This window comes from Bos mutus, chromosome 4, assembly GCF_027580195.1.
Source record: "Bos mutus isolate GX-2022 chromosome 4, NWIPB_WYAK_1.1, whole genome shotgun sequence".
NCBI classification, from domain to species: domain Eukaryota; kingdom Metazoa; phylum Chordata; class Mammalia; order Artiodactyla; family Bovidae; genus Bos; species Bos mutus.
In genome coordinates this window covers 95,924,825-95,941,185 of record NC_091620.1, presented here as the reverse complement: position 1 = coordinate 95,941,185, position 16,361 = coordinate 95,924,825, and the positions used below count along the sequence as shown (strand labels likewise).

Sequence of the window (16,361 nt, the reverse complement as noted above, 5' to 3'; positions counted from 1 at the left end):
TTGCTGGCATATTGAGTGCAGCACTTTCACAGCATCATCTTTCAGGATTTTAAATAGCTCAGCTGGAATTCCATCACCTCCACTAACTTTTTTCATAATGATGCTTTCTAAGGCCCACTTGACTTCACATTCCAGGATGTCTGGCTCTAGGTCAGTGATCACACCATCATGATTATCTGGGTTGTGAAGAACTTTTTGTACAGTTCTTCTGTGTATTCTTGCCACCTCTTCTTAATATCTTGTGCTTCCGTTAGGTCCATACCATTTCTGTCCTTTATCAAGCCCATCTTTGCATGAAATGTTCCCTTGTATCTCTAATTTTCTTGAAGAGATCTCTAGTCTTTGCCATTCTGTTATTTTTCTCTATTTCTTTGCATTGATCTCTGAGGAAGGCTTTCTTATCTCTTCTTGCTATTCTTTGGATCCCAGCATTCAGATGCTTATATTTTTCCTTTTCTCCTTTGGTTTTCGCTTCTCTTCTTTTCACAGCTATTTGTAAGGCCTCCCCAGACAGCCATTTTGCTTTTTTGCATTTCTTTTCCATGGGGATGGTCTTGATCCCTGTCTCCTGTACAATGTCACAAACCTCATTCCATAGTTCATCAAGCACTCTATCTCTCAGATCTAGGCCCTTAAATCTATTTCCAACTTCCACTGTATAATCATACGGGATTTGATTTAGGTCATACCTGAATGGTCTAGTGGTTTTCCCTAGTTTCTTCAATTCTATGTTAAGTCTATATTGAAGGGCCATAAATCTTGCTGATCGATAGTGGCACATCAACTGGCACACAGTCAGTACCAATTTGAAAAGATTTTTGCAGCTTCAGTTCAGTTCAGTTCAGTCGCTCTGTCGTGTCCGACTCTTTGCGACCCCATGAATTGTAGCACGCCAGGCCTCCCTGTCCATCACCAACTCCCGGAGTTCACTCAGACTCACGTCCATCCAGTCAGTGATGCCATCCAGCCATCTCATCCTCTGTCGGCCCCTTCTCCTCCGGCCCCTAATCCCTCTCAGCATCAGAGTCTTTTCCAATGAGTCAACTCTTTGCATGAGGTGGCCAAAGTACTGGAGTTTCAGCTTTAGCATAACTCCTTCCAAAGAAATCCCAGGGCTTATCTCCTTCAGAATGGACTGGTTGGATCTCCTTGCAGCTTAGCTAGCTCCTATTACCTGCCCCTTGCCCTCTCCTAAAATTTATGTTCACTCCAGCAGACAGCACCTCACAAAGTCAGTAATTTGTTACGCAGCTTGTCCTTTCCATTACAGCTTACTTAAGCGAGGGATTCCCTGGTAGCTCAGTTGGTAAAAAATCCGCCTGCAATGCAGGAGACCCTGATTGCAGGGTCAGTTCCTGGGTTGGGAAGATCTGCTGGAGAAGGAATAGTCTACCCACTCCAGTGTTCCTGGGCTTCCCTTGTGGCTCAGCTGGTAAAGAATCTGCTTGCAATGCTGGAGACCTGGGTTCGATCCCTGGGTTGGGAAGATCCCCTGAAGAAGGGAAAGGCTACCCACTCCACTATTCTGGCCTAGAGAATTCCACAGATTGTACAGTTCATGGAGTCACAAAGAGCTGGACATGACTGAGCGATTTTCACTTTCACTTATAAACAAACATCTCTATGAATCACCAGTAATGCTGCCAGGAGGGGAAACCAAATTTTAAGAGCAGCAGGTACAATCTGAACTGATGGGCAAAGCAACTTGGTGGGCAGTTTGCTTATCTGGCTCCCAAAGAATCAGTACTATGGCCACCACAATCCTAAGACTTTTGTGAGAAAGAAAAACGGAAGGTGTGCAATCAAAGGGAGTGCAGAAAGGAAACATTTTCCACAATTCACCATGAAGAAGAGAGGAATGAATGAGCAGATGAGACTCCAAGAAACTAACCAGCATAAACAAAATATTTCTATCATCCCAACACCTGGAAAGAGTGAACTGAATTTTAATCAACTTTGGTTGGCACAAATATTTTAAAAGGAATTTCCATTTTCTTGGGAAAGGATGATTAATAATTGTTTTACTTCAATGGTAGATCAGTACTTATTTCCGTGTCAGATCTCATTTAAAGATTTCAAGTATTGAGAATTCTACTATTTAACCATAAAACAGTTTTTCAGGAAAAGAAATATAATTCATAATGTGAAGTAAGAATCCTATTTATTTTTATAATTCTGAAGAATGAGGATTAATTCTTAGAAGGGCTAAATTTTCCATGGATGGAGAATGACTGCTTAATCTTTGCCTCCTCTCTCATAAATGTGGGCCAAACACACAAGTGCTTCATACACTCTCGGGTGATAGCTTTGTCCATATCCTTAAGTTGATCAAATATGCACCTTACGTTTCTATAGTAAATTATTTGAAATGTGTTAATATGTACAAATCACTCTGTAAGGTGAAAACATCATAAAGGATTATTTTCATTTATATACAGGTTAGAAAACAGACTTGCCAAGTTAACAATTGGTCTGAGGTCACAGATTTCTTTCTCTTTTCCATAAATAACTTATTATTGCTATATTCTTACAGTCCAGAAAATCAAAAACTAAAGTCTATCTCTAAGAAATTCACTGACCTACAATGTCCAGGTCAAAAGTCTTTCCCCTCAGGGGCTGTTGATTTGAAAAGACAGTAGGAAGAAGTCAGCCTGGATTGGCATGAGGATTTTGTTTAAGACAAACAATTGGCGTGATATTATTTTGCTCATTTTTTTTCCTTGCCATGGAATATAACTTCTTTTTATCACACACATCATGAGAAGACATATAATCAAAAAATTAAAAAGTGAATACAGTATAGTCAACAACACTGTACTATAAACTTCAGAGTTGCCAAGAAACTAGATCTTAGTTATTCTCAACACAAACAGAAATAATAATTACGTGACATGATAGAGGTTTAGCTAACACTATGGCGGTGATCACATTGCAAAATATAAATGCATCAGATCAACAAAGTTGTACAGCTTAAACTTATACAACGTTATACGTTCAATTATAGTTCAACTTTAAAAATGAAAGAAAGGAATGTCAATGCTGCATTGGTAAACAATGTCAGCTATAAATCGGCACTTGCCATCTACCTCTGCAAGGATTAAATCATGTGCCCCTGCAGCTGCTGATTTTTAACACCCCCTGAAGGGAGTTCAGGGTGGAGAGCGGCAAGGAGGCACTCTGTGCTCTGAAGAACCGTCAGAACAGGTTTTCAGATAGTTAGGTATTTAGGGGAGCCAATTTTATGAGCCCAATTTTTGTATCTCCTCACATCTAGAAAAGCACTAAAATCCTTCACAGTAACGATTGTTTCCCGTGACTAGCAGAAATCTTCAGGAGACTAGTAGAATCCTTCTGGAAAAACATGGGATTGACTGCATGTACTCTCCCTTCACCAAAATCACATAAATACTGTCTTTCCCCCACCTCTTCGGAGCAGCTTCTCAGTGCTATCTAAGTGCTGTCTCCTCAGCTATAATCTTCATTTTGCCCCCAGTAAAACTTAACTTTCAACTTGCATGTTGTTCGTTTTTTTTAAGTCGACACAATTTTCCTATAGACCTTCAGAAACTACTGTCTTCTGATTCATAAGTAGGTGTAAACGTACTGCAAGGATTGATCAAGAGGGTTCAGATCAAGAGTGTTCGGCTACTGTTACAGGGTCACTCTGGGATGGGCTTGCTCGTCTGAAGATAGAAGAGTACGGGAATCTGAAGACAGCATTATTCCCAAAGGATAGCATAAAGTGGGGAAAAAAGGAAAGGAAGACAGAATAAAGAATTCCCTTCTACCTATTTTCATCTCTTTTTCCCTTGGAATAATGGGATCATGATTTGTATTTTAGAGAATGCTTTGTTCTATCATGCTCTTTCTATTGCTATTAAAACAAAAATAAAATTTCCCTTCCTTTCTTAAAGCAATGCTTTGTTTCCCCTGCTTTTCTTTCTGATTGGAACTTCCAAAATAAATTGTGTTCAAGTGATTCACTTCCATGCATCATTGGGATACCTGCATGTCCATATGTCTTACCCCATAAACCATCAACATATATGTCTACCTACAAAGGCACACACGCATACAAACTCTGTCCCAGCATATACACGATTAAGGCATTTTATTTGTGTACTCACTTAATACACTCTTCTATGAAGTCTACCAAAGGTATTTAAAATGTCAGATTTATAAAAATTTTAATTCAATTTTTAAGCCTAAATTAACACATTTACTTCATTTTTTGCCTGCTATTTTCGATAACTTTGATTTCTTGGCTTTCAATGGAAGTTAAATTACGATATCTACCATAAACAGGATATTCATTCCTTTCTTCAAGAATCAAAATACCTATCATAATCTCTTGTTAATTCCTAACTTTTGTATGAATATTGGATGAAATGTTTACAAATGTAACATATATAAAATATTCAGAAGCTAAATAGCACAAATTAAAAAATGAAACAAAAAAGAAATCTAAAAATAATCTATCTTATAAAAAAGAGATGAAGACCTATATAATCCCTTCAGAAGAAACAGGTTTCATTAATAAAAAAGGACAGAAAATATATAATGAAGAATTATAAAAATAACACCTAACTACAAAAAATGCACAATATCTCATATTCAAACTTTGACTCCAAGTAGCATTGTTAATATATCAGCATGTTTTAGTTGCATACACATAAAATGAGACACACAGATTATTTCATTTCACAGCTCTGGGAGTTCTTTAGATCCTACACATGTTTAAAATTGCTATTTATATTTGATACAATTACTGTCTTTAAAAAATCAAATAGCATCTTTTATATTTTTATACTGAATAAAAGATGCACAGACTCTCTGCTTCCCACTAAGCTCACTGAATATGATATCCTGTACTACAGTTTTAGCAATCTGGGCTGGACGATGTTAAGAAAATACTACAATATACGAACTCCAGGAAGAAAGTGTTTATCATCAAGTATAGAAGGCTTGGCAAAATCATCAGTGATTGATATATTATTTTATTACTGTCCAGTTACTTACCATACAGATTTATGTTGATTTAAAGCATTTGCTTGCATGTGACCATGGGTAGCTTATTTCAGAGTACCAACATGTTTAAATATGAGGTGCTATGTATTAGACCTATTTTCTATTGAAGTCACATTTTTGTGCACATGAATTTCCTTTTACTTTTGAAAAGACATTTAGTCACAAATTCTATGCAACTTCCTTGCAGTCAGTTTAAAAACAGAAAGTTCTTTGATATTGGTAACATTCTACTCATTATTTTTCTAAAAAGATACTCTTAAAATGTGAATGACATTTATTTAGTAAGAAAATAGTATGATATAATATTTGGATGAAGTAAATATTCTCAAGCATCTGTAGTGAAGAAGACTATATGCTAAGGGCTTTAACTATCAGAAGAGAGATAGGTTAAATCACTGTACATAAAAAAGATTCTTAAATACTTTTTGCTATTCAACATTAAAAATGTTTGTTTCATTCATAGAAATTGAGTTCATTTCAAATAGCAGCTGATTGCTTCATTAAATCAGAACCAAATTACTAATTTCAGTATTAATGGTTAGCTTTGACATGTTTAAAAAGGGTAGAAGATACTTAATAGACTTGTCTTCCACCTTGAAACGAACTGTTCAGGGAAATGGAATTGTTCAAAGATACATTTTCTTTCTGCCAATCTGTGAGATATAATTATTCTCTTAATGAACCTCTCAACGAGTGGCAATCTTTCAGAACTTGAACAGGTAAAATATAATGATAATGGGAACAGCTTTATAAATATAAGGATAAAGTGAGGTTGTTATTTTATACCATATTATGGGATAATTAGAATAACAGTGCAGCAATTGAACTTTCTCAAAAAAGCCGCTTGTGGGCTCATTTAAATTAGTTATGTTTATCCATAGATGTTTTTAGTCTTTTTTCAAGTGACTGTCACTTTACAACATTCAGGCCTCAATTTTTAATTTACTCTGATTAATAGCTGTACTGTACACCAGCCAATAGACAATGCCTCAAACAGACACCACCTGCATCCAAGTTATAAATCTATAATTTGTCCAAGGAAGAATAATATGACTGTTTTTATTTAACCAGGAGAATAATTATTCAGTATGGAAGGAATTGTGATCTATATGAATCTCCATCAATTTCCACAAAAACATAGTTGGCTGGATATTGTCCAAGAAATTACCATTTCTATGCTAACTAGCTCTATCATGTATTTGTAAAAAGTAAAATTCATGGCAGTGGTTAGTTATTTTGGTTAAAGGTACATACAGGCTAAAGATAATTACTTATGGTGAGATTTGATTCTTTCAAGGAACAAGTCTCTTTGCTCTCTGCTAGATCCTACCCTGACCCTGGAACACTTTGGTAGTTAAGACAACTGTCTGTAAGGAACACCAGGAGCCAGACTGGCGTATTCATTATATCCATTAAGGTAATCAAATATAAAACACTTATAAATAAAAAGGGGTAAAATAAAAAGTTCAATGTCTCTATCATGACATGAAATCATTAGACATAATATCACTTCAAAAGATGGTATAATTAAAGCTTCATTCTCAATAAGATTATATGTTTTCTTGGTTATTTTCTCTCGATGGAAAAGAAAATATGGTGTTTAATACAAATAGAAAAAAAAAAATGGAACCATGACTCATATTTAAGAATTTATGTAACTGATTTCATGTCTTTTTGATAGTTCTTTTGTGTTTACTGTTTAAAAAAAATTCTCTATAATCAGGACATATGAAACCATTTTTATATGTACTGATTAGCCAACACAACACCACCACCAATAGCACACGAACTCAAGATGAAAATAATATATTGGTAAGCTGTTCTAATCAACTTTAAAAGCTCTGTGTGTGCTGCTAATATGAAAAGATTGTCTCTCCTCCTTAGCTTCCCATTCTATTTCACCATCTCTTCAAAGTTATGTCCCAGAAAGCCTGAAAATTTATCTGCTGCTGCTGCTGCTAAGTCCCTTCAGTCGTGTCCGACTCTGTGCGACCTCATAGATGGCAGCCCACCAGGCTCCCCCGTCCCTGGGATTCTCTAGGCAAGAACACTGGAGCGGCAACCCACTCCAGTACTGATTACAGGAAAGCTATTTTAACTTCCCTATTAGCTGAGTGTCAAACCATCATCCTCAAATGACAAAGTTATTTGTATATATTTGCTTTATATTTAGGACACTTCTATGAATGGCCTCATATTGGGAAACTTTATGTGACTACTGTTTGAAAGCATACTCTACCAGTGTTAACGAGTCAAGACTTACATAATCAGCCAGTATTTATTTAACTTGGAAATATGCTTTGTATTTCTACCATGCACAGGTTAAATAGATTAAAATTTATACTGCAGTTTTAGCCTGAGTAAATAACTTGCCATTATTTAAAAAAAAACTCATGATTCTATGCTATGTCACAGAAACAAGTAAGATGGTTGTCTTATCCCTAATATCAGACATCAGCATTGTGGAGAAAATGACCTGTTAAAGCATTTATATTTTCCATCTTTCTCTGAATTTAAAATTAACCTCAGAAGTTGAATTTTAGTTAGAAAATAGTTAGAAATACAGAAATAATAGTCAGAAACACAGAAGAGTCTGGGAATAGCATTAGCAATTTGAAATGAAGAAGATACTTTGCCTCAGAAGACAGAGAAGGTAACAGCTGAACCTTCATTTAAAACTCCAAGTAAACAAATTCCTTTCCCTTTTCCCTTGCATCAATTGCCAAATCACATATTTTTCAAAACGCAACCATTACTAAAACCTCATTTTTTTTTCAAATTTCCTAGATTTATTAGGTGAAAGCAAATGGCCCCTTGTTCTACAATTCCTATCTACCTGTTCTTTGGATTTTCTTCATTTTCCTAATTTCAATTTGTTTTCAGGAATAAACCTTTAATTTCAATGATATCATTAATATGTATAAGAAAACACCACATTTCTGTTTAAATGATAACTTATACTGTATTATGTCCAAAATAATTTTGTAGCCTTACTGATTTCACTATAATAAATTCAAGAGTTGTACTGCATGTCAGATTTTATTTCTATAATTATACTGTCTGTCAGATTTTGAAACTTTGACTATTGAACATGGGGTATAGGGCAATAATCCTAGTCACAAAATGGTATTTCATATAGCTCCATAATAAATAAAATAATTTTCTAAAGATTGATATTTTAAGTTTTTATAGTGTCATGACAAACAGGAATTTCATAAATACTTCTTCAATATATGCATGATTTTATAGGACAGCTAGGGAAGTTATGACCAACCTAGACAGCATATTAAAAAACAGAGACGTTACTTTGCCAACAAAGGTCCATCTAGTCAAAGCTACGGTTTTTCCAGTAGTCATGCATGAATGTGAGAGTTGGATTATAAAGAAAGCTGAGCGCCAAAGAATTGTTGCTTTTGAACTGTGGTGTTGGAGAAGACTCTTGAGAGTCCCTTGGACTGCAAGGAGATCCAACCAGTCCATCCTAAAGGAGATCAATCATGAATATTCATTGGAAGGACTGATGTTGAAACTGAAACTCCAATACTTTGGCCACCCGATGCGAAGAACTGACTCATTTGAAAAGACCCTGATGCTGGGAAAGATTGAAGGTGAGAGGAGAAGGGGACAGTAGGAGATGGCACAGGACGAGATGGCTGGATGGCATCACCGACTTGATGGACATGAGTTTGAGTAGACTCTAGGAGTTGGTGATGGACAGGGAGGCCTGGAGTGTTGCAGTCCATGGGGTCACAAAGAGTCGGACACAACTGAGCAACTGAACTGAACTGAAAGGCCAAATATAAGAGCAGATGATCTTATATTTTGAAAATATATTTTTATACATAAGAAATGTTTTGTATTTTATAACTTCTTTTTATAGTTGTTTATAAATTTTAAATTCATGCCTTTTGTAAAAAATAAAACTAAAAAAAGGAGAGAGACCTATCACATTAATATATCCAGGCCTATGATGTAATTTTCAAATGGCAAAGAGAAATTTTGATATTTAGATGGCTTTATTAAGTACTTGCTATTACTTGCATTATCCATTGCTAGAAATTTTCAAAGGAGGCAGTTTAAAAACATAGAAACTCAACTTGAGACATCTCCTTAAAGGTTACTAGACAGCAAATGTGTGGATTTATCTATTTTAAACTAATGAAATTGTCATGGTATTGGTATACGCATATATCTCTGTAAAATGCAACATCTCAAATGCCATGATCTTTTTTCAGCAATTTTAACATCGAGGTATAATAATGCAACATGAAATCCTTTTTTTGCTTCTAAATGTAATTGATTTAATCACTGAATTTAAATGCCTGGAAATTGTTCTACTTGCTGGTGTTTGAATGCCAAATTCATCATCTACAGTTCTAAAATGAATGTTGCAGTTATATTTAGACAACTTAAAAAAAAATGCCTTCTAAATTACCCTACATAACCCATAGAAATGTCTATAAAATGTATAATGCATGACAAATGTCCATTTTTATCAAATTTCAGGTGTGGGTTAGTTGCTCAGTCGTGTCCAACTCTTTGCAACCCTATGGACTGTAGCCCGCCAGGCTCATCTATCCATGGGATTCTCCAGGCAAGAATACTGGAGTGAGTTGCCATTCCCTTCTCCAAAGTTACAAAAGGTAATTGTAACTTTTACAAGGAGTAGGAAGTTTTCGATTCTTATTATTTAAATATCCTTTGTGCAGTTTTCTAGGCAAAACAGTAACAGCACACATAGGTTAATCCCAACTCTTCGAGAACTCACAATCCCCATTTTAATGATAAAGACCTTGAAGCCAATAACCTTATTTATTTTCAGAAACAAAATTCAACTTTAGCCAAGCTGTCACAGATCTCAACTCATTTGTTTTCTTCAATAAGTTCGGCTTGGACTGACCTTCTTTTCCTTTCTACTTCTTCAGAGTTTTCAAATAAATAGATAAAGTCATTTGATATAGAGAGTCCATGACAGTTAATCACATACACAGTTTTACCCTCTAGCTCCTAAAAAGAATGAGAGTTTTAGTCTCCCCAGTACAGAGTACAGACATCAAATAAGGTGGGGTAGGGATATGTGCAGTGTAAGCTTATTTGGGGGGAACTTATACATAGTAAATTTCATACGAGATAATGAAGAATAAAAAAATATGTTTACACTAAGTATACAAAAGTGGGGTTATGCAAATAAAACAAAGTGCTGGAATCTGTAATATTAGCCTTCATGAAGTCCCACCATCAGTTTTTTCCATATCCACATACTTCCTCTATTATTTTTTAGTTTTGGCTCAGTGGTAAAGAATCCGCCTCTAACACTAGAGCCGCAGAAGACGTGGGTTCAAACCCTGGGCCAGGAAGATGCCCTGGAGGAAGTCACGGCAACCCACTGCAGTATTCTTGCCTGGAGAATCCCATGGACAGAGGAGCCTGGCAGGTTACAGTCCAGAGGGTTGCAAAGAGTTGGACGTTACTGAAGCAACCTAGCACAGCACTATTTTAATTAAATGAACTTATTTCAAAAATGAAATTATTTAAAATTACAAATTAAGAAAAAAGTACCCCTTACCAAAAAGAAAACAGCAGCCACTGTACATATAAAAACTATCACACTTTAAAATATTCATCTGAGTACAGCTCAGTTTTCCTTCAGTGGAGTATATGCTACCCTGAGAAATTTGGCCCAAAGAAAAGAATTAGCATTGGTAAATGGGAATGAAAACACTGAAGATTTTATTGACAATATCATACGTTAATTAGCTTTTAAAATAAACTTTTCTATCTGTATCCATATCTGGGGTAGACAGTCACCTAGTTAATGAGGTTTCAAGCAGGAAGTCCAGCTGCTCCTGACAGTACCTCCCTTAGCTTTTGGCAAATGTTTGAAATTCTACGGCTTGAATGTAATTACTTTTGCTCACTGGTTTTCAAACTTTTTAAAGCAGTCAACCTTTTTTTTTTTTAAATGAAGCAGTATTTTTAAGACCAGTAAATTAAAAATAAAATTAGAATTTTATGTCTGCAAATATATTTCAGAGGTTCAAATTGCTAACACCTGTGATATAGTCACTCTATGGGAATAATGGAGTTATTATGAGGAGGGCAGCTGCAGCGTTATAGGCAGCCTATTTTTTATTGATTTCTGGAGTTCTTTTGTTGTTGTCGTATGACGTCGTATGATATTCTGATCAAGCTGCTGCTGCTGCTAAGTCACTTCAGTCATGTCCGACTCCGTACGACCCCATAGATGGCAGCTCACCAGGCTCCCCCGTCCCTGGGATTCTCCAGGCAAGAACACTGGAGTGGGTTGCCATTTCCTTCTCCAGTGCATGAAAGTGAAAAGGGAAAGTGAAGTCACTCAGTCGTGTCCGACTTTTAGCGACCCCATGGACTGCAGCCCACCAGGCTCCTCCGTCCATGGGATTTTCCAGACAAAAGTACTGGAATGGGGTGCCATTGCCTTCTCCAATCCTGATCAAGACAGATACGTAATTGTAAATGACATGAACTTTGTACCTCTCACTTGACAGTCTTGCACCATTCTGCATTCCTTACTGGAAAATGGTATAGTTAGACTTTTATCTTCAAAGCTTAAAACCATTAGAATATGTAAAAACTGCTTACATTACTTGAGAGGTCCTTGATGTTAAAAAATAATTTTTACAAGTATCCTTTTAGTATAGTTTTTCAACTTTGTCAATAAAATTTACTTGCTGCATGCTTCAGATGTTAACTCAAAGTTTCAATTAGTCAAATTTGTCTTATTTCTGCATATTATCTGAAACTGTTTCAGTTTCATCGTTGTCTCTTTAGCAGAAGTTGTGAGCATGTTTGTATCATAAATCTCTGTTAAAACTCCATTGTAGTACAAACTTCTTATTTGGCGGAGACAGTTAACTAATGCAATTTCCTATAACGCAAAAACTTTTCTAAGTGACTTCCATTTTCATTAAAAGTATTAATTACATTATTATCACCACCTTGTTTTCATTTCCTTTGATTGTTAAGCTCTGTTTATTGCTTGTGCCAAGCAAAAGTACCTGAGCTTGCTGGCCTTTTAGTTGTGATTCACATACACTGTGGTGGTAATGTACCCATTTGTACAATTTTCCTCATTAAATATACAATGATGTATATTAAAATGACCATTGCACAGCTAGAACTTTCCAATTAATGTCACATTTATCTATTTACTCATTTAGACATGTATATGTTTACAAACATGTGTGTAGAAAGAAATAACCATCATGTTCTCCATCTATCTACAGATCAATCCAGCCACTGGGAAGAAGAGGAGGTGGAACAGGAGGAAGAAAGGAAGCTGCTTTGTGTAGTAACACAATTTGATGATTTAAGAATAGTCAATATGACAAAATGTTTCTATAGAATGCACTTTACAGGGTTTTGTTATAGGTTTTCTGCTGTTGTTTCAAAATATGACAGAAATGAATTATAAACAAGAACCACAGTTATAGCTCAATGGAACACAGTATGAAAAATAATGGTTTAGCTGAAGGCCTTTGCTTCTCTTAAAATGCAAATACCTCTACATTCATGGGCAGTCATTTATATATTAATGTGAAGGAATTTATTAGATATCTTTCTGATGCTCGGATTTAATGCAGAAGAAGTGGAGAAGAATATTTACTTAGCAACTGAAAGAAATGGGAAAGACTATTAAGGCTAAGGGCACTGAATATCAAATTTAATGATTTCACAAATTTGCTTAAAGACCATGCTGTCAATATATGATACACACATTTGTATTTCCTAAAGAAGTAAAAGAAAGCAGACAACAAAAATAAAACAAAAAGACCAATGCACAAAGAAAATGTCTGAATTAGATAAATGTACAAAAATGTTTCAGAATTGCATCCAACTGTTCTAGAATATTTTACTAGAACAATAATATAATTAAATTAATTACTTATAATTTTGATCAACTCGAATTAAATCAACCGTAAAGTTTCCAACAAGTGAATTTATTAAGTGAAGATACTCTGATCTGATACTCTCAGTGTCTTCAAAGATTGCAAGCAAATAAATTGTGTAGGAGTTGCAGATCATGTAGGGCAAAGTATAAATGAGTATGTCATGCTCCAAACCTGATCTTGTACCTTATATTTATGACATTAAAAAATTAAAACAAACTTGCAAATTTTTTTCTTAATTTAAATCTTTCCACTAAAGAATTAAACATTCTTTATTTCAAGAATCAAGTTAGATATGCTCCCCCACCTTCCAACCACCAAAACTTCCTAAAGTTTATGGCAACAAGCTTACATTTTAATACAGCAAAAATTTAGTTTAAACTTCAAATCTTTTACAGAGCCATATCAGAAAGTTGCTAGTTAATATTTAAAGAAGTGCATCTTAAAAAGAAGACATTTAAATTATTAACCTATTTAATTTATTTAATTCTATCTTTCTAAGAGTGAAATTATTAATTTGAACCTAGGTTAAATAAGAAAACTTGTTGGACTAGAATTATATTCTCTGTATTTCATTCTACAGACAATACCTGTCCTTTTATGTAAATTTGAAAATACAGTTAGATTTAAAATACTGATTGACCTTTAATACTATTTATGATTTTGGCATCAAGAAATTGAAAACAAGATCAAATGATAGAAACAATTACCATTTCAAAGACGGATACATGCAGATATTTTAAGTAGTAAGTTTCTTTCATTGCTGATAATTAAGTATAACATTTAAGAATTGATAGAATGAATGTGAAATCAAAACTTAGAAACATTTTGAGATATTCTTAACTATTCTGTTGTGAAACATATCAAAATGAAAAAATCTTGATAAAATTAATAAAAGAAAAGACTGGTTAATATAGAAATCTTTACAAAAATATTCAGCTGATAAGGTAATTTTAAGCATTAACCTGCTCTAGTATTCTTCCATGGAAAATTCCACAGACAGAGGAGCCTGGTGGGCTACAGTCCATAGAGTCATGAACAGTTGGACATGACTGAGTGACTGAGCAAGCATACTGATCTTGAAGTAAAATTAATCCAAACTTACAAGCACATTTGGTACAGAGAGTAGAAAAACAGTTTAGCCAAATCCATTATAAAGCATGCTTTTGTACTAATACAACTTTTGAAAACTCTGATTTCTGATGTTTTTCCTGATCTTTGTACGCCCTGGTGGCTCAGATGGTAAAGCGTCTGCCTACAATGTGGGAGACCTGGGTTCAGGAGATCTCCTGGAGAAGGAAATGGCAACCCACTCCAGTATTCTTGCCTGGGAAATCCCATCGACGGAGGAGCCTGGTAGGTTACAGTCCAGGGGGTTGCAAAGAGTCATACACAACTGAGCAACTTCACTCACTCGTACTGAGAAAAATGCATCCTTAAGTCACAAACTCTGTAGTTTCTCACTTCTTTCTTTCCCAAGATTATGGAAACTCGAAACCAACAGTTTCATAGTACAAAGCAAGAAGATAGGATGGGAAGAGAGACCTTTTTCTAGAGTTATAGGCACTGACAGTCTATACTTCTGGCTGATCTGTCTGTTCTTCACACCAAATGTGTATTCCTCAGCATACCAAGGGGAATGAATGAGGTCATGAGTGTGTGCTAAGTCACTTTAGTTGTGTCTGACTCTTTGCGACCACATGGACTATAGCCCACCACGTTCCTCTACCCATGGATTTTCCAGGCAAGAATCCTGGAGTCGGTTGCCATTCCTACTCCAGGGGATCTTCCTGACCCAGGGATCAATCCATGACTCTTATGTCCCCTGCATTGATAGGCACATTCATTACCACTAGCGCCACCTGGGATGCTAGATCCATAGTGAGTCTACAGACACTTATCCTGGTGGAGCACAGCCATGAATTTTACAAACTTTAACAACATCTCATTGGGTAAACATAGTTGGCAGCTGAGCACTGAGAATCAATTCAGATACACACCTGAAATATCTACATACAAAGGACATGCCAAGTATTAACATATAGTGATCAAACAGAAAAAATAAATGTAGAAATTATTACATACATATTATATATACACACACACACACATATATATATATATAAAACTTCTTTTTTAACTCTGTGGATTATATTATTATATGTTCTCATTGCTTCCCTAGGGATAGAAGCAGAGATTTTTAGGTTTTGTCTTAGTATGGTTCTTGAACTAATTTTTTAACTTAGAAATTTTTTAGAAATCTTTTTAGAAATCTACATTATTAGTGTCAACAACTCCTAGAAATAAATAGTTATACCTAATTCCCCTCATTTTAAAATTCATATAGCACAAATTGATTCATTTTTTTCTATGTATCTCTCCAAAAACCATTTTTCTCCATGTTTTCATGCAGTTATATTAATTCTGAATATAAAGCTTTTTAATTAATTTGGTACACACTTTCTTGCATTAAATTCCACAACTCTATAAGATTTGTCTTTTTAGGATCGCCAATGCATTTAATAGGCATAAAAACTTTCTGTTATTGGCAGGTTGTAATAAACACTTTCAAGAGGATACTTAATTGCTTCCTCGTCAGTTTTTTTCCACCTTCATGGTCACCAAATTCCACATTACAGAAGTCTCTACTGAAACTTGAATCAGATACCTGAAGACACCAAAACATGAAGCTATTTCCCACCAGCATCAAGCTGATCAACCATGCTCACATTTTATATCTTTATTTAAAAAACAAATTTTTATTTACTTTATTTATCCCATAAGTTTGTAACCACTTCCCATTTTGTCTTTGCTACACATGGCTGGGCCAATATGTTTTCTTGGGCATCTGAATGCCATCAGTGGTTTTAGGTAGATTCTAGAAGGCTAAAAAAATAGTATGGATACATAAACTGGGACATGATCAATTATTAGAATACCACCAACTTGGTGTCTATGTAAAATCTATCAACAAGAATTAGTTGTCATGTCCCAAGGTGAACTCTATTTCAGTGGAACTGAAAATTAATCCATCACTATTGCACCCTATTTGTTAGCCCTTTACCTTTTGTTTTCCAGGCATTCCAAGTTTTACTAAATTTCTGGAAAAATAGAAGCAGATAATCAAAACTGACCATGGGATATTTAAACATGCCATTATATATGATGTTTATGACAACAGCTTCATGTAAGAAAGCCAAGAATAAAACTTGCAACACACCTCAGGAAAAGTGTTAATCTAGGCCCTGGTTATAGCAACTCAAACATCTTAACCAAGATGATCACATTCTAGAATTTAATGTATAATGCATCCTATATTATAATCTACTAAAAACTCACATACATTTTACTTCCTGTGTAAAGAACTATATCCAGAAAAGGAGAATAAAGAGAAAAAGTCCATGA

At 35.1% G+C, this 16,361-nt stretch overlaps 1 protein-coding gene across 2 annotated transcripts in view; it reads right to left on the bottom strand.

The window, feature by feature from the left end:
- Nucleotides 1–16,361, bottom strand: part of DGKB (diacylglycerol kinase beta) — an 869,780-nt gene that overhangs the window by 189,363 nt on the left and 664,056 nt on the right. The window lies entirely within an intron of this gene.